The sequence below is a fragment of the Aythya ferina genome (assembly GCF_964211825.1).
Source record: "Aythya ferina genome assembly, chromosome: 6".
Taxonomy (NCBI): Eukaryota; Metazoa; Chordata; class Aves; order Anseriformes; family Anatidae; genus Aythya; species Aythya ferina.
Genome location: NC_140303.1, coordinates 34,791,484 through 34,814,157, shown reverse-complemented (window position 1 = coordinate 34,814,157; position 22,674 = coordinate 34,791,484). Strand labels below are relative to the sequence as shown.

At 42.8% G+C, this 22,674-nt stretch overlaps 2 long non-coding RNA genes across 2 annotated transcripts in view; one reads left to right on the top strand and one right to left on the bottom strand.

The window, feature by feature from the left end:
* LOC311439112 overlaps positions 1–4,704 on the bottom strand; it is a 48,877-nt gene extending 44,173 nt beyond the window's left edge. The window contains exon 1 of the long non-coding RNA XR_014694546.1: positions 4,576–4,704. This is a non-coding gene — a long non-coding RNA (uncharacterized lncRNA). The remainder of the gene's footprint in view (positions 1–4,575) is intronic.
* Positions 4,705–9,946: 5,242 nt separating this feature from the next.
* Positions 9,947–20,360, top strand: LOC311439110. The gene is made up of 3 exons (XR_014694544.1): positions 9,947–10,051; positions 10,183–10,310; positions 20,217–20,360. It is a non-coding gene; the product is annotated as an uncharacterized lncRNA (long non-coding RNA).
* The last annotated feature ends 2,314 nt before the right edge of the window (positions 20,361–22,674 follow it).

Below are 22,674 nucleotides of genomic sequence, written 5' to 3'. Positions count from 1 at the left end.
TTCAACTGGATGAAGAGACATTCAGCTCAGAAGTCAGACCTGGCCCTGCTCTTTGGTGGGAACCATGGACAAGTGAAAGAGGCTGACAAACCCCCATCATAATCCCATCACAACCCAGCCCCTCCAAACATAGCAGGGTGAAGGGAAATGGCTTACCTACCATGTCAGGTAGTAGGTAGCCTTATGTGCTTTCTATAACGTCCATCCATCTTTTCTCCCTATCTGCCATTTCAGTGACATTTCTACATCAAACTCCCCCCAGCTGCCCTAGGCAATCCTGGTAGCTGCAAACAGCACTGTCAGCAACACATTTGCTTCCATCCCACCCAACAACATCTGAACACTTCATAAATTCTGAGGGATTTGGGCTTTATAATAGCTCTGCTGAGAGCAGGCTCATGCTACTTGCTTTTATTGATAGATGAAGAGTTGAATGATGCAATTATTTAGAAAAGATTATCACAAAAGTCTCCATTTAAATAGGGTTGATATAAATTATTATATATTTTCTTGGTAGTCCCTCTCCTTCTCCCTCTGGTCCCAATGTTGAGGGACGATTAAAATATTGACTGGACAGTGAGAGCTAAATGAAAAATTTTGTCACAGTCATCTTTTGTTCTCTCTTCTTACAGGACATTTTATCGTGTTGGGGACTTCAAAGGACGGCACCAGATAAGCAGCAGAGAAACACAGATTAGCTGAGACATCAACAATTGTTGGATGAGGTCAATTAAAAGCCAAATTAAACAAATGGAGCTTTCAACTGTGATCCAGACAGGAAGAAGCAGTTGAGTTGCAAGGGTTGGAGATTAAAAGAATTCCAAAGGGCTGATGCAGAACAGGAGCATGGGGGTGGGAAGGGCAGGGGGAGGCAGGGGGAAAGATATCTTCCACCTATTGTCTTCAGACAGGACCAGAACTCATCTGGATCCGTCCTACCTGGAAGAACTGGAAGGGAAGAGCCCAGGCCAAGCAAAGAACCACTTTGGTGCCTTAAAAAAAAAAATAATAATAATAAAAAAATGACGGCAAAGCAGACTCCTGGAGGAAGGGACAGGGTGAGGGAGGGTGAGCGTGAGCTGACCTGCAGCTGGCAGAGCCGTGGCCCAGCAGTGAGAACAGGCAGGTTTTGTGCCAAGTCGATTCTGGGTCACGTAACCAGAGCTGAGCTGCTGAGTCACTCTGCAGAGCCTTCCAAAAGCATTTCGTACACCTCTGACTGCCACAGTCAAACCCATCTTGAAGCAGGGGTCAGGACAGGAGGGAACCTTGCTGTGAAAACAAGGTGCTGTCTGAATGACCCACAGGTCGCAGTGTAAAGTGTTCGGTGCTGAGCCCACAGTAAGGACCTCTGAGTCAATGGCAGAGTACAACTGAAACTGGTATGAAAAAGACTGGTTTTGTTTCTTAGGGAAGATATTTCAGAAAATCATGGTATTATGCTTTGCGCATCCAATCCACTAACTTGTATGCAGCATCCCTCAGTTTTGGTCTAGGTTTGTCTTGTATCTTCTAGGTCTTCTGCTCTGTTTCTACTACATCAGAACACTATTTGCTGTGCAATATAGTCCTTATACAGGTATTTGAAAGTCATGAGTCATGTTTGCTGTTTTATGGATCACCAAAGCAGACAGCATCTGTCTGCTCTCTCACTTAAAGCAAGCTTCTTAGATTTTGATTCTGAAAGTTGAGGTTTTCTTAACTCCTTTCTCTTCTTCAAGGTGCTTTTTGAAGTGTGGACAACCAAAGCAAATGCTGTCCCACTAGCAGTGATAGACGAGCGTGATTTATGAGCAGGTCAAACCCTCCCCCTAGGCTGCCTTGATGTTATTTTTTAGCATCTCCAGGGTTTGGTCCCTTGAGTATTAAAAATAAATGAATAAAAACCAATCATATTCAAATGACTGTTCCAAACACCTTCACAGAATCGTTGTTTTCCTTGCTTTGGCCTCCCAAGTTTGCCCTAAACTCGTAGCTTTGATTTCTAAATGGAAATAATATTGGTGATCTCAAAATGAATGTCTTCAAGCCTATGCTTCTATTTGGGCCATTTGACTCAATCAAGAAGCTTCAAACAGTGGAGTATAATCCCAAAGAGATTATGATAATGGCAGATTAGAGGAGCTAGATGGCAGATTCATGATTTCTTGCCCAGAGAAAAGCTACAGCATGATCTCAGCAATTATCTATTGTGCTTGGCCAGAAGGACCAGAGTTTGGAACCAGCCACGGGTATGCAACCACTTACTGAGATCTAGGAACAGGAGAGGAGATAAGGAAAGGGTTGCAGAATGTGGGAACATGGCAAATATTCATAGAATATACAAAGAAGAGAGAAGATTGCTGCATGGGAGGGAGTGAAAGGGTGATACTGAGCATAAATCCATAGGAGAAAAAAAAAAATAAAAAATGACTTTCTGTGACAAGGGGACAGTTTCAAAGAAATCTGGTTCCAATAAGAAGCAAAACATTTCTTGTAGTGCATATCTAATGTGATTGCAAAAATCAGAATTTGGAAGCACATTCAACCATTTCCCTTCAATATCTCAGTTTATCTTTCTTTTCTTCTTAAGAATCACAGAACAAGCCTGATGTCAAACTCTGTGCTTCGGGCTGATTTCCATCACTCCCAGAACTGTGTTCAAACACACATATAACCCAGTAATTTACACAAACTATCATGAGCTGACATGCACCCCTGTCTGTGTATCAGTATCCTCCACGCCTCCAGAAGATGGATGGATTTAAATAGCAACTTTGAAGACAGCTGAAGCAAGTTAATTAGGGATTGACTAACGCAATAAAGCTATTTTTAGTAGTTAATTTATATCTGGTTACCTTGTTACGGGAAGCTTATGCAATGCTAGTAAATTCTTAACTAAGGAGATAGATTGAACACCAAAATTATTTCACTGTTAACTCTTCAAGAGTCAATTTGGAATAGCTTTAGGACTTCAAAAAGTATTGCATTTGATAGAAGAGATTTACTTTCCTTCTAGTGCCGGAGTTGCAAGGGGGGTTATTTTTTCCCTTCAAGATTTCATCTGAAGCTATGCAGGCTACCAATAAACAAAATGGAAATCCATGGAGAATCACCTGCTTCCAGGAGCAATGCATTGAAATAAACTTCCAGACCTCCCAATCCCCAGCAGTGACACAGCAGTACAAGCATTTGAGGGCATGCATGTTTTAAAAGAAATTTGCTTTAGCATACATGTACATGCACAAAATAAACTCTTCTGGAGAGAAAGGAAGCACCAGCATGGTTGCGCTGATCTGAGCAGTCCTGGGCTGACAGTCCCAGGAGGTGAATAGCTTTTCTCAGACAGAAAACACTGGACAAAACAAACTCCTGTTAATCTCCTGCTTCTTTAGGGAGGGAAGGAGGAGAGGAGGCCCAATTCTAGCTCTGTTTTTACCTTTGTAGCTCTGCTGAGGCTGTCCCCTGATCCAAGTATAGACAGAATTTGGCCCACTGACTACTGAGCGGGAGTAGGTGCTGATGCAATTGAAGCCACATGCAGAGGCAGCTGGCCAGTGAGACAAACTGTCTTGGGAGCCAGGGCACGATGCTGCGAAATGCTTGATCCAGCACAGCAAGATGTTTTCCTTTTATGCAAGCCCTAATCTGAGAACAGGGCACACCGAATATATATAGCTCTGGACAGAGGGATTTTGTGTCCTGAAAAATATATATATATATAAATAAATAATTTGCCGGACAAAGGGAGACAGAGCTGCCCAGCTTGGAAGGAATCTCTTTTTTTGGAAGGCTCAAGGGAGGGCAAATGGCACCAAGCCACTTCTAAAAATTGATTCAGAGGGCAAAGCATGCGCAGGTTTCCAAGCAATGAGTAAGCACCGTGACATCAAGGAAAGGTTTTGACAGTGGGAAGAAGAATTCCCACCGGTGACGTGTCTTGGGGTTGCAGAGCCAGGTAAATGGTAGCAGCTACCCAGGGAGCGACTCCTGAAACATGATATCACCTAACCGCAGAAGTTGCCGTTCAGACTTCTCTAGAGAGATAGGCCACATTATTTCATAGGATCACATATAAGGGCAGAACCAAGGTCTGTCTAATGCTGTTTCCTGGTTCAAAGAGTCAGCGGCATCAGCAGAGCCCCAGAAAGGACTAAAATGCTAGAATCTCCCTCGGAGGATAAAACAACCACAGAGCCTAAATTGGATCTTCATCTGATCTTTAATGATCAAAGTTGTCCAGTGCTGTGTGGTATTGGGTCTAACATCCCTTCAAAAATCACAATAATCCATCCTGTAGCCCTGAATTAGCTTGTGCTCAATAGAAAAAGCAGAAACTTTGCTTTCCTTCATCTTTGCTAATTCTTGGGTGGAGATGCATCCCATGGCAGAGAGCTCTGCAGTTTGCCTATATGCTGTGTTTAACAAATACATATAAATTATCCCAGTTCTGAACTTGCATTACTATTTCATGTCACTGAAAGGAATCACTGTTCCCAAGTTCTTAGCTCCTCCACTCTGTAAAGTGCAGGCGGGGAGACAGGATCAGTCCCGTACCCCTCCATGCCAACGATTACCCTGATGGAAAGGACTCACCTCCCGGTCTCTGGCCTCCAGCTGCAGCCTCCAGCTCTCTTTTCCAGCCCTGCCTGCAGCACCTAGCTAATTGTGCACTGCTGGTGGGTGTGAGGAAGCAACCTGACTCACGCTGCCCGTCAGTGCCGCTAATGCCGGAGGCACAAGGCTTGGCGGTCCTTGTAACTAATTATCTTATCTGCTGGAGCTGATGGATGCTGTTCTTACAAGTGAAGTATCTAATCCTCTTTTATCTCTCCTAAGCACTGGGCCTCTATGTCAGCCTCAGGCAAGCCCAATCCCTGTATTAATTATAGGTTGCAGTTTTTAAAGCCCCTCTTTTTCTTTACTTATTTTTTTTTCAGATTCTGTCACTCCTAAGTGAAATCCTGTCACTCACCCTTCCCTCATAAAGGGGTCATATCTCTTTCTGTAGTCTGTCAGTGCTGATTAACAAACTGAACAAACCTTTGTGATGGCATCAGACCACAAGACAAGCTCTCCACCAGCAAACCTCAGCCCCACATCCCCAGACTCACTTCTCACCTGTTTATACTGCTTCACTCCACAACATTGTCTTTATATGTGTGTCCTGGGGCTTGGCATAGAAAAAGGAACAAGAAGAAAAAAAAAAAAAAAAAAAAGAAGAAAGAAAGAAAAAAAAAAGTTATATAGTAATGGCTTCAAAAAATAGGCATGGAGAACACCTCCCTGACTCCCCTTTGCTGTTCTGCTCCTGGCACCTCCAAAAATGAGAGAGGGTGAGTGCTGTTCGAGTGGTCACAAGCCTGTTAAAAGAATGCCTTGTTGCTTTCTGTGTAGCATAGTGCAGGTGCAAGTAGGAAAACCCCAGGCATGTGCAGCTCTTGATTTCCAAATGTAAATCAAATCTTTGCAATAAGCCCAGGCCTAAGCCTACAGCAGCTCCTACAGTTGCATGTCTTCTGCTGTGCTTGCCTCCCTCTGCGTGCACCGTCAGCACACGGGATCCCTCAGCTTTACACCTCCTCCTGAGTGCTTTCCATTGCTTTCCAGCCACCCTTGGCGTAACCTCAGAGAGGTCACATCACAGTGCTCGCTGCAGTAGGGACATTTGTTCCAGATTTGGGGTGGATTCTTGCCCAGTTTCCCCCCACCTGCAGAGCAGGCACCTGGGGGCTGCCTTGCCTGTTCTCAGCTGGAGCCAAATTTCCAAGAGTAACTTTCACATGAAGGCTTTGATCAAAGCAGCTGTGTCACCCCCTTTCCTCTGCTTCCAAGCTGAAGACACTCTGAAAGTTTTGAGGTTCTCAAAAATGTCCCCCACTTCTAGATGAGCAACCCCAACTTTCCTTCCACCACCTCCCATGTGTCCAACAGAGATCAGTGCAGAGAAAGCCCTCCTGGGCAGAGGTGGAAGGTCTGATCCCCCCATCATTTACCCCTGTGGACTCTCTGCTGCTTCTGCTGTTGAAACAGTCTCAACTTCACCTCCCTCCGCTGGCCTGCTCTCACGCTGAGTCACGGCTCTGTGTGCATCCTGGCCCCTTACACATCTGCAGCAAGGTTATGCAAGGAAAAGGAGAGCAGGGCTTGCCCTGCTGCTTTGCCTGGGGGATGCTCTGGCAGCTCCTGGCCGCTGGGTGAGGAACTGGCTGCTCCATGTTGCAACCTGCACTGTTCTGACTCAGTCCCACACAAACCAGTTAGGACAATGTCAGGCTGTTTCCCACCCTCGTGGCACCGACTAGCAGCTGCCTCCCGGCTACCTTCTGTAGCCTTCCTCCAGCTGCAGTGGGAGGTATGTGTAGATAGAGACATATACACACAAACATAAAAGTGAAAATCACCGCTGGTTTCAATCGGAAAGGTCTGCATGCCCAAGCATTTGTCCTAACTTTGATCGGTCCAAGGGCTAGCTTGGCGTTGTCTTTCCCATCCACAAATGCCCCACTGTTAATATGATAATTAAAGAAGACAGGCATCTGCAGCCCTGCAACTGGACTGTCTATCCACTGTCTCCAGAGAAATTCTTAGTGCCGTGGTGGAGAGGACAAAGAAGTGGTAGCGTCCAATTCTTTATGACTTTTTACAGAATAACATCAAGAACATGTTGTTAGTCCTTCCCCAAGACTGGCTGCAAGGGAGCAAAACCTTTACTATCCATCAGAAAATGAGGATTCAGAGACTTCATGGGAGTCCCAGACACAAATCAGTCCAACACAAGTGTGCAGTTCCTTAAACAAAAGAGTATTCAAAGAATCTCCTTTACCGAGACAACATGTCCTTGATTGTTAATCAATGTCCCTGAGTTGTTAATTCCACTGCTCAAAACCTATTTAATTTCCTTCAAATCTTTGTTTCATGATTCAGTTCCACTGGGATTGCACTGGTTCTTGAGATGTTAGACCTCAGTTTCAGCCATGTGTGCATGCGCCTTGGGTTTTGGAGAGCAGTGCTGACAGAAGTTCTCAGAATACCCTGGCATTGTACTGAAACAATGCCAATGAAAAGGAAAAAATATCCTCCTCCTCTTTTTTTATTTTTTTTTTCTTCAGATGTTGGGGCCCATGCTGTCTATTCTTAATCTGTAGCACCATCTTTTGAGGGGATGCTGTACTCCCAAGCAAATACACTGAGCTCTTTCCCCAGATGATCCCCATGGGGCTTTGCTGGCCACAGTCAAAGCTGGCTGAAAAAAATGTGACAGAAGCTGTTTTCCATTGGAAAGGGCCATTTCGAGGCGAAATGTTTCTTGGGAATGTGTGATGCTGAGTAAATTTGTGACTGAAGAACATCAGGCTGCTATAACAGCAAGAATGACTTATTTCATTCCAAGTCTCTTAAATCGTTCAGTTCCAACTCCTTTTTGTCCAGCTCACATTTATATTTGATCAGAGAGTGCCATGTGTATTGGTACTTTCTATACAATGTTTGCATTGCTGTATTTAATGTTTTAGTATAGTATTTTGGCATCGCTAAACTGTGTCATTTTGGTGTTTTAAAATGGAAGTTTTTATTCGGGGGGAGAGGGGGAAATAGAGAAATGTTGACCTTTTTGGACTGATTCAGGGTGGAACACAAATGTCTAAATGCCAGAGTTTTCTGCAGGGCAGATTTTTTCTTCATTCAAATCAACTTTTCCCCTCAACGGCAGAATATATTCTTCACACATTTTCCCTCCCTGTTGTTAATAGTATCACAGTCTATGTAAAGACAACTTCACTGTCTTGAACCAGTTATGCTTAATAGCAAATAATTGATTTATGCCATGCTTAAGCTCTGAAGAACTTTGCAGGGAAGTGAGTGAACGTCTGTGTGCAGCATGCGCCTCCCTTCACTTCATCCTGGAATTCAACCAATGCTGGGGGAAAAGAGGACACAGCAATATTAATGATGGTGTGTTAGTAACCTGCCATGCCAAGACTGCTGTGCAATTACCAACTCTTCTATCCATGCAGTGCTCTGTGTGGAATATTCACACCCAACAGAAAATGAAGAAACAAGCATAGGGACGGGAGATGAGACTTCTATGCTTGCACTCCATGTGAAGCAATGTAAAGAGCCAATATCTTCACCTTTTCCCTTCAAAACTTTGTGAAAAGCCATGGAATTAAAAAGGTCTGTTTCAGGAGAGTCATTCCTCATTCCCAGCTAGGTAGGCACTCACTACCAGCTCACGGGTGCTGGTCTGCACCATCTTGCATCGGAGCAAAATGCTACACAGGCATGTGGAATAGGTGGTCATCTACTGAGCTGCAGGAGATGGGCAAGGTCAATGAAGACATAAATTAAAGTCTCAACTGGTACCCTGTAGCTGCACCCTGAAGAGCAGTTCACCTCAGCAAACTGGTGACTGGGAAATATCACTCAGAAGAAAATATATCACATGACGTGGACTTTTACCATGTCCTAATGTACTTGGGGGACATACTGTTTCCTTCATGATCAAGAGACAGGAAACTGTCACCTGAGTGAGGAAAGCATGGCTTCTGCCAGACCTGCCCTCTTTCCAAAGTAAACTCAATTTGGAATGGCCATATGGTATTTCGCCCTGCAGAAGCCAGGCCATGGGCTGGCATGGTGGAAGCTCATGGATCCCATGGTGCAGATAGTATTGGAAGCATCTTCCAAATGCTAGCCCTGTCTAGAGAGTAATATAAGCTAGGGAAAGATTTCCACTTTCTCTTTATTTTGATTTCAAGCCCTTTTATCTGTCTTGTTTTATAGCTTTACATTGGAAGGAAGCCTATTTCCTGGTACGTACAGCAGCTTGACTGAGCATAGCTTGGCAACACTGCCTGTTGCTTTAGGGAAGAACAGAGCATATTCTCATTGTGCATGTTTTCCCTTGGAAACATTTAATCCTGTCTATATAATTCTATATATGGCTCCCAGCCATGCCACTACAAGCTGCAAAAACATCAGCTCTTATATACTAACGATGTCAGGCCTATTTAATGCCTGAATACAGGGCTGTCAAAAAAAGTACCTATGATTCTGTAGATTGTCTTCTTCAGGGAGATTTTTTTTGTTGTTGTAGTTTTTGGTTTTTAGCATTGACAGGGGAGCTATTTTGTCTTTTTTTTTTTTTTTTGGGGGGGGGTGGTGGGGGGGGAGACCTTCAAAATGCTCATCACATGCCTCCTCTCCTGCTTTTCACAGTGGGAAGAAAATTGGTGCCACAACTAAATTCCAGCATTGGCAATTCTTTCAGTTCTCCCTGTTCTGATGAGGCTCTTGCTTCCATCTCAAATGGATCGTGCAGAGTGCCCGAGGCTCTCTCCCACAAACAAACTACGTGCTTCTCTTGGATTGAGCTGGGTTTGCCTGCATTGAAGGATAAGTCCTGGAGTCCTTCTTCAGACCTAATTCAGTCTCAGTCTGCTAACAAGCTGAATGTGAATAAAAAGGAAGGAGTCTTCTTCAGGAGCTGACCAAGAAAGCAGACTCCTTGGAGTCCTGTCTTGGTAAAATGAAAAAAATAAAAACCTTACATGTTCATTTCAGGCTTTGTTTCACGTCTGCCTTAACTTCATGTCAATTCTCCTGTTAATAGCCATGTCAATGTTAAAACAGGAAATAAAAAGTCTGTAGACTTTCTTAGTGCTGAAGTCATAGCAACACTCTCACCCATGTGAGCATGGATTTCATCTGTTGCAACAGCTGCCCGCCTCAGAAAAGCACCGCTTCTCTGACTGCTCTCTGGCCCACATCCTCTGAAGTCTTTTACTGAGCTGAGACCTTTTATTTGGGTTCATTCCTTCAGCTCCCAAGGACAGTAATGGGAACTCCACGCTGCACCAGAGGTGATCTCTGTAGGAGCTGTCAGCACAGGCAAGGACGGCCGTGAACGCAAGGGGGTTGTCGCTGCCAGAAAGGGGCAGCTTTGGCTCCACCTCTGCCCCCGACACCGCAATGCTCGCTTGACTCATGCCATCCTCAGGCACAGCCTCGAACATCTGAGACCTCCTCTCTCTGGCTTCTCTGCTGGGTGGGAGATTGTTTTGTTTCTGAGGTTGGTCAAATTTTTGGTTGCTTTTCGTCTCCTCGACTGATCTGTCTCCCCAGACAGCATGTGCAGCAGAAGCAGGAGGAAGGGCCCCCTCGAACTTTTCCATGATGTGCTCACTGCTGTCTCTTTGGCAGCTCTGCAGATGCCATGCTGTTCTCTAGGACGTGGTGTTTGGCTGGAGAACACCCTGGCGAGAAGGGATGTTGAAAAATAGCAGTAGCAGCAACAGTAGCAACAGATGGGGCTAGCAACCTTTCCCTGGGTGAGTATCAGATCTGTTACTCTTCTCAGCTGTTTGGCGGGTCATTGCTGGGTTACGTATCCAGTGATGTCTGCACTGTGCTCTGGCCGGCAATGTATATGCCAGATTCCTCTGGTTCTCCTCATTGCTTTGCTTTAGAGCAGCAGCAGCATGCTCAAATGCTCAGCAGAGGTTTTGCAGACTCTGAGCTAGAGCAGCCAAAAAATGTAAAGTCCTAACGTTTGAAACAACTTGTTCATTTCAGAGACATGTATGCATATATACTGCGTAATATCTCATCATTCAGCTTTGGCTCCTGCTGTCTGTAGCCATCAGAAGCCTCTACTTGAAATCCTGTTTTCTCCTGGGCATCATTGGTTGTTATCTCTGGGGTGACTCATTATCTGCCTGAATTGGTTACCAGAGGGCTTTTTTTTTAGTGTGAAATCTTTCTATAGTGGAGTCATGGACTACAGAGCCAAGAAGGACCATTTTGAATCACCTAAAATAACCTCTGAGCTGTTCATGTATTGAGCTGTGAGTGTTGGCTGGTGACTGTAAGGGTTTTGCATACCTAAGTGGATGCTTGCATTTTCGATGCAAGTTTGCACTTGTCTGCCTTCCCTCAGTAAAACTTCCCATGTTTTTTTGTAGTAAAATGGATCCTAACAATCCTTCAGTGGGCCAATAACTGTGGAGTGGAAGTTATTTTCCCAAATGATCATCAAAGACAGTGAACAATAAGCAATAAAACTGTCATAGACTTCAAAAGCAATTGGTTCTCCCAAAAGACAACTTCAATGAAACAAGCGAAGGACAGGGATACCTCAGCTAGGAACCTCAGATGTGACATCCACATGGCATAAGGTCCTGCAGAAATATTGGCTTTATCCAAGCCTGCTTTACTAACACAGTCACTCCCAAAATACCAAGTCCTGTTTTTCAGTGCATGTCCATCCAAGATTCTGCACCTATTTCTGAATCTGGATTCTTTTATCTTTACCACGATGTGCCACTGCTCAGTGTAGAAATGTCATAGATAATATTCAAAAGCAGATGCTTATGGAAGGACATTAGAACAGAAGTATCATCTGTGCTTCCCTCTCTAGCATAGTAAGCTCCAGCCAGTGGAGATCCCAGTTGATCCCATGGAAGCTCTGGATCCCATGGACCAAATATGACAGCTTTGTATTTAAATACCTTCATGGAGTGTGGTTTTTTTTTCTACAAGAAGTTCAATTACCTCCGATGACCTTGTCCAGTATCCCCATGAATCTACAGGTGTAAACCTTAAGTGTAAACTTTTAGCCTCCTGTGGGAACTAAATGGGTTAACTGATCCATATGGGAAAAACAGATCCAGAGAGGACAGCTTCCTCTTTAGATCATGCAGTGATCCCAACTCACCTGCAAGCAAAACCAGCAGACCTAGCCCACAGGTGAAAGAAAGTGGTGGAATAAGGTGACAGGACAGGAAAAGTTTTTATCCAGTATTTCACTAGGGATCAATTAAAGCACAATACAAGACTGGAAAGAACAGAAAACAAAGCCCCATCCATGGGACAAACCCTTTTCAGCGTTCCCAAAGGGAGATTTTTGCTTTTGCCCCCGCTGTTAAATTGTGTGGCCCCATTGGTGAATTAGACCTTCAAAAAGGTATAGTCTGTGTTAGAAAGAGGAGTGACAACTCTGGAGGATGTTTGCTGCCAAGTCGGAATGATCTAACCGTTTCCTTAACATTTGCGAATTCTATTCTTCACACTAGGGAAATAAAATTACCTTATTCTGAAGAGTGCACAGAAGAGATCTCCCTATATTTTTTTATTTTTGCAAGAGGGAAAAAGAGCAGTGGGTACAAAAGGACACACACAATTTCATCCAGGAACAGCTGAGATATGAAGCCATGTTGCAGCTCTTGCTGTCCTTGACACGTATTCTGCTTCAAGGGTAAGGTGGTTTGTCTTTTCCCAGGATGACTGCCTCAACACCTGAGCTCACCATATCAAGCCTATTTCCATGAACAACACAGTCTTTCCATGACTCACCACTCTTGCCAAGCCTAATGATGAGCCCTTACAGAGCAGAAATGCCTGTTCAAGGACTCACTGTGCCCTGAACTAAAAGTGTAGTCAGTCCTCACACATCTGGATGCCACACTCCATGGCCAAAAATGCTTCTTTCGACCGTGATTCATCCTTCTTCATTTTTTCACTCTGTAAGCTTCTGTCAGTGACTCAAATCTGACACCCATGGAAGGCCTTTATTTCTTTATAATTCCTGTCAGACCACTAATTAATTTCTGTGTTTGTTCTTTAATACCTGACCAATTAGCATAAGCAAATAACATTGGGAGAACAAGATGGCATGCAGGGCTAATAAAACTGCTGCTCTGTTTTTAATTGCCAGCTTAACACTCTGTGAAGCCTTCAGCACAAAAAGAGGAGAACAAGAAAGAAACAGGCAGTGGCTAAGTGATGATTTACCTCTGTGGGCTACATTTCCAACTTATGGACTACTTCTAAGTCTACAAATAAATTATTATTTTTTTTAAATGTAGAAGTACCTTCAACAGATATGAAATCAGGAGGAGAGTTCATGAGTACGGAAAAGTTGAAGAGCAGTTTTTAAGCAAATCACCATAGTCCAGATCCTCAGTCCTAGGATCACCGTACTTCCAGGCAGATTTGCTGTGTCTGCTCTTCGTTTATTTTACTGGCTCCCTATATAAAATTACAGGGTGGAAAGAACAGGAATGTCAAGGGAAACCTTAGATGTCACTGTAACAGCCCTGTTACAGTTCTGAAGCTGTATATATGCATTAACACAGTATTGCTTTCAAACTAAGCCATATCCTGCCTCCTCGCTTGGCTTCTTACCCTAAGCTCTAGTTCAGCAATGACCAGAAAGAAGGAAAGATGTTCTGATTTCTCTGTGTAGAAATGTTCTAAGTGATGGGAAAAAGTAATAACAACATGAGCTACTTGGAGACATTAGAAAAGAGATAGGGTGGGATTTTTGATGAGTTCAGCACGAGACAGAAAAATGGAGGGGCGTAGGTTTGGGTTAATCATCAAATAAAAGGCAGGCCAAACATGAGGATGACGTTCCTCACAGCAAGAGCTATGAAGCCACAGAGCAGGCTTGAGGGAAGCACCATCACTGACTCATTTCAAAATAGCCTGAACAAATTAATAGAGAGAGCAGAGAAACAGGCAAGCCTGGCAACAAGATTGGAGCTGACAATATTGCTTGATCCAAGAAACTGTTGGCCTTTCTCATCTTAAGTTTTCTTTGATTCTGCAGAAGCTTTTAATAATTTTATGGATTTTTGCATAAAACAGCTACAGTGTTGCATAAGGTCTCTATTAGCAGCTCTAGCTCTGAAGACGTGTCAGTCGTTCTAACACTGCTGTGCTCAGAAGGACTGGGGCTTCAGAGGTTGCAAATGACCTGGAGATATCTCCCACCACCACCCTCCTCCGAGGACGGGCACAAAAATGAGATCTGCTCTACTTCTAATGGTGGTCGCCTCCTGAAGATGTCCTATCTCAACCTTTCTCTACAGACTATCAGAAAGCAGGCACAGATTTCAGGGATTCTGATTCTTTTATGTTTCTTTTCAGCTCAGAAATTACAGCTGCTACATTGCCTTGCTTACGTCTTGAGATAAACTTCTCTTGGCCACAATTTTAAAGACCTTGAGAGTAAAGCATTTCAAAGTCTTTAATGCTCTTCAACTTTGCAAGCTAAATCCACCATCTAGCATAGAATTTCCCAGGTATGAATTTGTGGTATTTTCCCTAAGCTGGAAATTACTGAAACTTGCCTTTAGGATGGGTCACTGTGCATTTTCCATGGTCTTACACTCTTCCCTCAGCATGTACTGGTTACTTGTCTACATGGATATTTGGCTGAATATGCATGCCCATACTTAGCTTCCCAAAGAGACCTGGCAACTAAAGGAGCTGACTACTTAAGCAACGCTCAGCAGGCTTTATGTGCTTGTGGGAAGCATCTTGCAGGCACACGGTCCCCATGCTTATGTGTACAGAGCTTATGTGAAAGTTTAACATCAGGTGTGACCCCTCAGTTATATGACACAAGAAAGGCTGTTGGAAGCAGCAGGGCAGTTACAAGGAACATTTGGTATGAATTTTCCCCTGTTTTGCAGTTAATGAATCATTCCTGAGCCTGCCCTTCCACTGTTCTCATTATTCCAGTTCAGACTGTTGGGAAAAGTACTCTTTAAGAGACAGAGCAGAGTTCGGTTTTATGTGTTTAATTTGATTGGCCAGGGACAGAAGGAAGACAGACTATGTGTCATTTATTAACTGACTGATGGAGACACCTTCTTGTCCAGCAGAAGTTTAAGCTTATTCTCACGGCAATCCAGAGTTTTATGTCAATATTCATAGGCTACTGTGAATGCAGAAATGTTGCAGGAGTCACAGAAGGGCTTTACTGTGACCTAGGTACCCTACCTTCACAGGCACCCTGCAAGGAGTTGAATCTGTGGCCATTTCAGACAAGGCACAGTGCACAACATGATTCCCTTTACCTTGTCCTGGGGACTGGTTCCTTTAGCACTGGCCCAGAAATGAATTCAAACCAGTTCAAATAAAACTACCTAGTAATATATATATGTTCTCACTAGTGAGTTCAAATAAATAAAATTAAATTAAATTAACAATAAAAATAAATTTTAAAATAACAAATAATAAATAAATAAATAAAAGCAGGCTAAGAACATTGGTACACGACACTTTCTGTGTTGTTACCTCCATCTTGGGTTACTGTGATGGGGATTCAGAGAAAGACTCTGTAGTCACTGTAGCAACTTCAGTGTTCTGCAGGTTTTATTCATCCTGGTTTTAAACATCCCGAGTGCATAACATCAACAGGACAAGTGAAAGAGACTTTCTATTAATTACTTCTTTTTTTTTTTTTTTTTCCGCAAAGGAAAAATAAAAACATTGACATTTTGTTCAAAAACATCAGCAGAACTTAGCTGACACATGTATGCCTACGTTTTAAAGCCAACTGAGGAACACAACCCCACAATCCAGGAAAGAGTTAAATCCAGTGAACTACCAAGCTAGACAGTACCATTTATTCTGGCCTTCTTCTAGGAAATTCTCTGCAAGAGAAAGCTGAAGGCAGAGGACAGTGTGTAGCCATAACCAAACCTTGTTTAGTTTGGCATCTTCTCTATCTATCCCATCTTTACCAATCTGACTTGCTCTGCTGTTATTCTTGGCTGCATCACTAGAATAGTTATTCTTTAGATATATGTAATGTTTTTATATAGGCAGAGTTAATGCAGTTGCTGTTTTGTCCATCCTCTGTGAAACAAATTTCAGAGAATGATTTTGAGGGCACTGAATGTTTAAGCTTTGCTAAAATTTTGCTCAAGTCACCCAGATATGCACAGCATGGGTTCTTTTAGATGCAGCCTGAGAGAGGAGGGAAGAGCATTTTCCTTTGTCTCAGGTATCTGAACTTTCAGGCAATTGATTGGCACCCCCAAGCCATGAGAGATTTCAATAGAAGAAAATCTGAAAATAGTTTCCTACTTCATGCTGCATAATTGGGTGCATCATGGTGAAGTTATTATAAACAAAAATCCTACCTTATCTATGCATGCATCATCATCCCAGTAAGACCGAATTGCACATGGCCAAGGCAGTGAAGATCTTTAATGTGTGAAAAGATGGCCCATAGGCAGAAGTCTCACCCAACTGGGCATGACAGTGGTTTTCTCTTGTTAATGGGCAATCTTTATATTTCAATAGCTTTTTTTATTTTCCAGAAGTGACTGCCAAACCCTATAAATAAAAATAATATTCTATACACTAAGGAACTGGATTGACGTTCAATGGTATTTCATAGCATGTACAATTTAATTAAGACATGATGACCCGGATTCAGTGGGTTGACACAAGGGAGCATTAACTCTCCGTTCTAACAGTTCTGTTGCCAAGGACAAATTCTCTGTTGCATCGGTGTGACTCAGTTTAAACAACAAACAGTCTTGAAATTTTAAATCCCTACAGACCCTGGTCAAGTTTCCCCAGTTCTTGGATAACTTCCTCTTTTCTCCTTGATGTTTTTCTTAAAGTGAGATATTCTGTTGCTTTGTACTGATTTTCCAAGTAACGGGTGGGTCTTTATACTCCTGACAATAAAGTTGCCTTCCAAATATTTATCACAACAAATAACATACTTTTCCATGTTATTAATCCTGGAGAATCTCCATCTTTCCATTTGGTGAATTATGTTGACTATTGTGGACAGATATTTCCAGAATTAACGCTTCTGGGATTTCACATTTGTAACATACATTGATGAGTGTATTAGGAAAATCAATAGAGTTAAATTCTGTTTTGTTTACTTTTTGTTGTTAACATTCATGTGGATCTGCTCAAGTCAATGGGTGTAACTCGGAGCAGAACTGGACCACAATTGCGTGAAACAGAGTGGTTTAAACTGGAGATGGATGAACCTGCCACAGACAGTCTCCTGACAGACAGAAGTGAACTTCTCATGAATTCTGGCTTGATGGAAGGACTATCCATTGAAATCCATCATGCAGGCTCCCATAAGCTCATGTTATCAGTGTGCTTCAGGTGTATTTGTCAAAGTATGGATTTCACTGAGAAGGAAGGAAGGAAGGAAGGAAGGAAGGAAGGAAGGAAGGAAGGAAGGAAGGAAGGAAGGAAGGAAGGAAGGAAGGAAGGAAGGAAGGAAGGAAGGAAGGAAGGAAGGAAGGAAGGAAGGAAGGAAGGAAGGAAGGAAGGAAGGAAGGAAGGAAGGAAGGAAGAAAAGAGAAGAGAAGAGAAGAGAAGAGAAGAGAAGAGAAGAGAAGAGAAGAGAAGAGAAGAGAAGAGAAGAGAAGAGAAGAGAAGAGAAGAGAAGAGAAGAGAAGAGAAGAGAAGAGAAGAGAACTCAGATATAGCTGTGCAAGTTTCTCTACTGCAACTCCATGCCACTGAGGCCTGAGCTCAACTCCACAAACATCCCAGTTTATACTGAAATCTGCCTTCATCTTCTCCTTGCAGTCCTTTACTGAAAATAAATTACAAGTAAAGCAAGATAAAGTTCTGTGAAGGACTTGGAGAGCAGTGATGAACTTTTGCAGTTGTCCCAGGTCCTGATATTAAAACAATCCAGGAAATCAGAATCTTTTCCCCAGCTCTTCTGGCTTCATCATAGAAGTCTCCCTTTGGTCAAAATAAATAAATAAACAAATGGAGAGAAAATAAAAACTGAATCAGGACAACAGAGGCCTTTTAATGTATGCAGCTATAGGCAGCTATAGGCAGAATGTCCCAAAGAAATGTGAGCAGTTTGGTGACTTAGCTTACAATAGCATGCCTACCCACTTTGCTGAGAAGGAGAGCAGGCATTACATGACACACAAATTACCAGAGACAAGCCACCACCTGTACTGGAAGCCTGGCTTCAGAAAACTGAAGAGTTTGTAGGTTTTGATGCTTTTCAAAAGGCTTTGAATCTACCTATGTGTTACAGCCACTACTAATAGTATGGTAGTAGCAGCTTGAAAGCATCCACCCATTGAATCTGGATAGTGTTTCCTAACCACTGTGAGCAGCAGGGTTTTGATAGTCCTGTGTGCAAAGGGTTTGAAATCAGGCCCATTTGTAGCCTCTAGGGTGGGCCAAGAGGTGGTATCATTGTCTTGCAGCAGGATGAGTGAGGGCAGTATTCCTCCATGGCATTACCGCAGGTGAATTCCTTGCTGCCAGTCCTTCCTCATCTGCACAGATCAGAAGCTTTGCAGATACTTTTATTTTGTTCTTATGTTTTAAAGACATGAACTTTGCAGAGCCCTTTTTTCTTGGCAGGTTTCTTAAAAAAGGCAGATGCCAGAAGCTCCTGTAACCCTTACCATACCTCTCCAGCCACAGAGACAGAGAACTCGTGTATGCACTCGGCTTCCTCTCTGCCTCAGATCTTTTTTTTTTTTTTTTTTTTTTTTAAGGCTCCAAATACCATGGGAGCTGACTGCTTCTGAAGGCAAAGCCTGGCTTGCAGTCCTTCCCGACGGATACATCTTGTGTACAATACAACAGCTCCTGCGAGGAGTACCGGTAGCACCGCACAACCAGTCTTGTGTTGTCCTGCCTCATCCAGGTCTGAGGGTTTGTGACAGCTGATATCAGGGAGTTCGCAGAGCTCTGGGAGATGTGGAGAGAATAAATTCCATGGAATGCACTTGTCTCGCTTCTTCATCCATAGCTTCAGACCACACACTGGTTGTCCGTGCAGGACAGCTGTAAACACTGCCTGTGATAGAGCTCTGGCAAAGAGGCCAGTGGTCCTCCAGTGAATCCAGATGGGTCTCAGAGGAGAACAGCTGTGTGTGAACAGGAAGGGAGAGCTTCCTCCTGCCTCTTCCAAAACCTACCACTCGACCGCTAAATAAATCAACATCAGCAATGACTCTTCACAAGGCAGAGTGAGCCAAGCCCAGGCTGGGAGTTTACCTCAGTACATAGTGAAGGGAGAGGAGCCATCTGCAGCAAACTGGGGCTTTCCCAGCACAAAGCTTTAGGGTATCACCGACATTTTTTGCTGTGTTTTCATATAGCTTTCTTCCTACTAAAGTTACAGCAACAGCCTGGAGTATATCAGCCAGTGGGGATGAGGTACCCAGAGCGTAGAGTGGGCACAGTAAAAGTTATCTTCAGCTTCACAGCAGTGAAAACATCAAGAACAGAGGCTCAGGAAGAATTCATTTTGGTAACACAGGAGGTCTGACCACTCCTCCTGTCACTGTGGAGAGCTGTGGAAGAAAACTTCCACCTTAGAACAGAACCTTAGGCATATTTATAGGTTGCAAACAGTTAGCATTTCAGCAAAACCACACTCAAAAATAAAAGTAAAAATAATAAAAAATTAAATAAATAAGTAAATAAAGAGAGAGAGAGAGAGAGACCCAAGAAGCCAAAGCATTCCTACCTGTTATTGCCCCAGCAGACAAACAGAAATGTGTTCAGTTTGGCTTTAGACAACATTTTAAGGGATGTTTTTAAGGGAAAACATGATTTTAAGGGAAATTGCAGTTCCTCTGGTATCTTCATGGAGCATGGTACTGATTATTCATAACTTTAAAACTGTGCTTGAGGTCCTTTTAACATGAATGTCTTGTAATCAGCCCCTCAAGCCTCATATCTGGTAATCTCAACTTCTTTTTAGGGTGTGCAATTACAGGTGCATAGTTCTTGTCATTGTGAACATAGTTAATTACAGCACTGTCCTCAGCAGGACACAGGGAGTTGGATGGGTTTACTGCATTTTATATGGTATGCTGTGGTTTGAATGACAAAGTTAGATTGGAAGGGACCTGGGAGATCTTCTGGTCTGACTCCTATAGCTTACGACACTCATGCAATGTGCCAAGGAAGAATTGGGCAATGTACAAAGCAAGGATTAATCTGAGTAAAACCATATTCGCTAAACTATCTGGAGGCGTACATATGAATGGCTGGATAGGATAACCTGGCCTTTTTAGTGCTGTATGGAATGGTCACTAATGTTTGTCTAAAAAAGAGATCAGGACAAATTTTTTCCAAGATATTTTCCTGTTGAAAAACTTTATTTAAAAGAACTACATTTTCCTAGAAATGTCTAGGTTTGGACAGATTCTTGTTTAGAAAGTGTGAAATTCAGAAATCTAAAGCCAACTATTCTCAAAATATATCATTTTAGTGTGCTTAGTTTTTATTTATTTTGAAATTGCTTTTTAGCCCTTGTAACTAAGATGATCATCAGACATGGCTGAGAGATGAAAACTGAACTAAAACAAAACAAAAAAAAACCAACACAATTTTTACTTTATGAATGTGATCTATTTTGCTTTGTCCAGAAGAAAACATTTGTACAGATGAAGTTTTTTGTTCTGCAGATGCTTTCAACTTCCTTCTGTTTGCCTCTGCTGAGAATGACTCTTGCTGCAGATTCACAAAGTGTCATCCTCACCAGGAAGATGAGCTGCAGCAACTGAAGAACCAACATTTCCTAGGTGGGCACCTCTCAGACTTTGTGTTGGGTTCATACAGGGAGACAGCAGCTTCCAGCCAGGAGAGCAGTTTATGCTGCCACTCCCTAGTCCTACTTACTAATCCTGATCCTGTCCTGAGTCGTGGTGGTCCATCAAGGCCACAGGGAAATGCTACAGCTGGTATGACACCTGGTTTTGGTTTCCCGTTCAGAAGGCCAGGTTCCCACTCACAGTTGGGTGAGCTTGGGCAAGAAAGATCAAAGCAAGGCTTGAGCACAGGCCTCTGGCTTCAAAGGAGCATGTGCCATGCAGCTCTCTGGTACCCTTTCACCCCCGCAGAACATATTCTGGATTTCAGCTACCTACTAATTTACCTTCTAATACATTTCTGGGATGTTTTTGATGCTGAAAGCTCATCAGATTTCAACATCCCTGACTCCCCATAGGACAATTCCACAAATGAATATTTAGCCCTTTCTTATTTGTTTAGATAAAAGAGGGAGGATGGCGCAGGAAGAGGCTCAGACTTTTTTCTTTAAGAGAAAACACATTTTTCCAGCCAGGCTGAAAACTGTTCTTCCTCATGCATTGCAATAAAATTCACATTCAGGCATGGACTACGTTTGGAAAACTTCAGCTGAAAATGTAAATGCTCTAAAACAGAAAAAAAAATAATTATGAGAATGAATAAAAGAGAGGTTCAGCATGGAAACTGCTCTGCAGCCCTCACTATAAAGCACTGCCAGATGCCTTCTCTAAAAGAGCTCATGCAAGCTATTGCTCACATGGTAGTTCCATTGGCCCCTTTGAGTTTATGAACATAAATTAGGGTTACTCGTTTGAGTAAAGCATTGTGGGATCAGACTCCTCTTTTACCCAACTGTAAGCATCTGTAAAAAAAACCTTTTGGGATAAAAGACACAGAAGAACTATAAGACCCTTATGGTTGTCAAATACAATTTCCTTTACTTGCATTTTTTTCTTCCTTTTGGGCCCTGACCTCCATCTGTTTATGGAAATATTTAGATCCCTCTGGTGTATTTTTAGCAGATCGTTTTGCTTTTGCTGCTGCAATATCATTGCATCATCATTCTCTTGTTGCTCAGCTCTGATTCGCCTTTTTTTTTTTTTTTTTGGTGTCTTAAGCTTCAAGCATTCCAGCAGACCAAAGGAAAAAAAAAAAAAAAAAAAAAAAAAAAGAGGAAATGCTATGCTGTATTTACGCTCTGAATGCTTACATAAAAATGCCGTCAAAGTGCACACAAATATACACACACAGCGTTGTCATGAGGATAGTGGTGGGCTTTTTCCAGTGATTCTTCCCTTTGTGAATCAGCCTGCCTGAGACATGACGGGATGGTTGCCCTGGAAGATGAGATCTCAGAGTCTTAGAGGTATGTGTTGTGAACAGATGAAAATTGCTGGTAAGTTACTGTCCTTTGAAAAAATTGATGTCACATTGTTCAAAGCAAATATATCCAGTCCTGGCACATTCCCTTTGCCATTATTCAGACCTGCATGCATATGTATATATCAATCTGTGGACAGAATACCTTGAATACCTTTTCTTACTGAGATATGGACCTTCCTTTGACAGTACACTGTACTCCTTCTCCACCATCTGTTTTTTTCTTTTTTTTCATTTTTTTGTCTGTAGACATATCACTCCTTGAAATGTTTTCAAAATTAAGAGTCATTTGGGCCTAGTTATTTACAAAGGCAGTGAGAGCACCAACCTGCTGGCAGATATTAAGTTGAGCACCTGCATTCTGGAAACTCAGCTGAGACTCAGCATCTCATTAAATAATCCCTGTTGTCCCCCTCCATCAGATAACACTCACTGGATTTTACAGCGTCATTACTTACAGTCTGAGGTGACCAGGCACAACCCAAGCCCTGGAAGAAGTTTTTAGGTGGACCCCGGTGAAGGTCTAGGTGAGGTCCATGGGGATACAATTAGAGCTGATTGCTGCATGGATGTTTGGGAGACACTAAAAATTATGCCTTCTGGGTGAAAAGTTACAACTTTTTTGAGATAACCTCAGGGAAGCAAATATATGACTTGTCATATGGATTGGATCTCATAACCCTGTATCAGGTAACAACGTAGACACGAGAAATATTACGTCATTGGGAGTGTGTGTCATTTTGGGCCTAGCTGTGTTAGTTTTAGGAGAGACTGATTTGCAAATTGTACATAGACAGGCCTGCACTCAGGAGAATGCAGGTTATATTTGCACTCCTAAGAACAAACCCATGACAAAACAAGCCATGCTCAGCAGCTGCTCCTCCTAAATGTCTCAAAACCATGTTGCCATTTGCAAAATTTTAAACTACAGCAGTCTATTTATCCTCCTTAGGC